Source organism: Zingiber officinale, chromosome 9B (assembly GCF_018446385.1).
Source record: "Zingiber officinale cultivar Zhangliang chromosome 9B, Zo_v1.1, whole genome shotgun sequence".
Classification (NCBI taxonomy): Eukaryota; Viridiplantae; Streptophyta; class Magnoliopsida; order Zingiberales; family Zingiberaceae; genus Zingiber; species Zingiber officinale.
The window spans coordinates 18790342-18792027 of record NC_056003.1 but is presented as its reverse complement, the minus strand read 5'-3'; the positions used below and the strand labels follow the sequence as shown (position 1 = coordinate 18792027).

General features: G+C 36.4%; 1 long non-coding RNA gene across 1 annotated transcript; it reads left to right on the top strand.

The window, feature by feature from the left end:
* The first annotated feature begins 346 nt into the window (after positions 1 to 346).
* LOC122025472 lies at positions 347 to 1373 on the top strand. The gene is made up of 4 exons (XR_006123726.1): positions 347 to 490; positions 572 to 662; positions 1214 to 1249; positions 1353 to 1373. It is a non-coding gene; the product is annotated as an uncharacterized LOC122025472 (long non-coding RNA).
* The last annotated feature ends 313 nt before the right edge of the window (positions 1374 to 1686 follow it).

The window sequence follows — 1686 nt, the reverse complement described above, 5'->3', positions numbered from 1 at the left end:
ACATTGCACTCAGATGTGCTCAACCATCTTCTCACATACTCTCCCCTCTCCGTCAAGGTATTCTCCCCAAACCCTTCAATCCTCTCCGTGTGCCTTGTTTTCTCTCGATCTCACGACGATGTTTTTGATGTAGGTCGAGCGGGTATGGCCCGGATCCAAGAACACTCGATACTCCAACCGCTTAACTCTCTCAATCCCCTTCCGCCTTGACTACATCAAATGTGAGAATAATCGAAGACCCCCCTGTTTGAGTTATTGTCGTTCTTTTTTTTTTTGCCCTAATTGGAATCGAATTCCTTTCAGGGGATGTGATCTACAACGTGCTACACTCGTCACTAGTGCCGGATGTCGTCTTTTCGCTGGAGGACGATGACTTCGATCCCCTAGGCGATATAGCAAGGGAGGGGTAAATGCGGTTGAGCAAGAGCAGCTTGTGTGATTGGAACGGAAAAGATCCATCGAAGCTGATGGCTCTTGTCCATGAACTCAGGTTCTTCGTCTTGGACCACTCATATTTGTGTGATCGATAGTCGATTTCGTTTGTGGTTGCTTATTTTTATTCTGAAATTAGGGATCTGTACACACATTATGAGAGGAGGAGGGTAGGGGAGATTGATGATGCTAGGCTTAAGTTTGAACTTAATACTATGCTTTCGAGGGAGGTAATTGCCATAAGCTTGTTCTTTGTCTCCTTTTCCTGTGGCTTAACTGGAACTAAAGTTGTGTTTGCGGAAGATATATCCAAGATAAAATTATAGTGGAAGAAATGATTCATAGAATCTACCTCCAAAAATTTTGAGATCTGCCTTGGCTATTTTTTTTTAAATGTTGCTATTATTGGTTTCTAGTTGCTGATTGATCATGTAAATTTGTTGTTTATGAAAAAAAAAAGTTGCAGTTTCTTAGATATTTTGTTCTTTTTACTGAATTTTGTTTCTGTAAAATGCTTTACCACATACACTATATTTTTCTCTTCCATTTACTTCTTCCAGAGTTTACTCTTAACTTACTGCTTGCATTACTAATCCTTTCTTAACCTTCACTGATGGTTTTTTTTTTTTGGTTTGAAATTACCATAGCTCATTCTCATAAATCGGATAATCTAGTGACTTTGTTTTCATGCATTTTTTACCTTTTCTATATGTTGTTAATAATATATGACAATATGAGAGATAGCACTTTATTTTTGGTAACTCCAGTTGTTATTGTACAGGGGATTGAAGTATGTATGGTTCCATCTCCTGATAGGGTAAGTTCCAATAGAAATTATACTTATTGTTTGCTTTGTGAATAATTCAAGTATATGAATGCTAAACCTATAATTCTTCATACTGTATTAAACACTCATATAGCCAGAGGAAGTAAAATTTTCTAAACGCTTAATTGATATGGACTTAAACAAGTTAGTTACATCATGCAATTGGAAACATCAGCAGAAGATCTACTTGCAGGTATCTTTCTTTTCTTTTACCAGGGATATCATAATTTTGCTTCCATGTTTTGAAACAGTTTAAACAGACTGCAATAATTGGGATTGAACCTTATGCTGAGTGTTTTGGTCATTCTCTCAGTATTCCTAATCTAAATCAGGTTGTATTTATACACTTTTCTATTACACTTTACTATCTGTATCAGGATCTTGGTCAATTATCCCATCAATTTAATGGTTATTAATATTAAGATAAA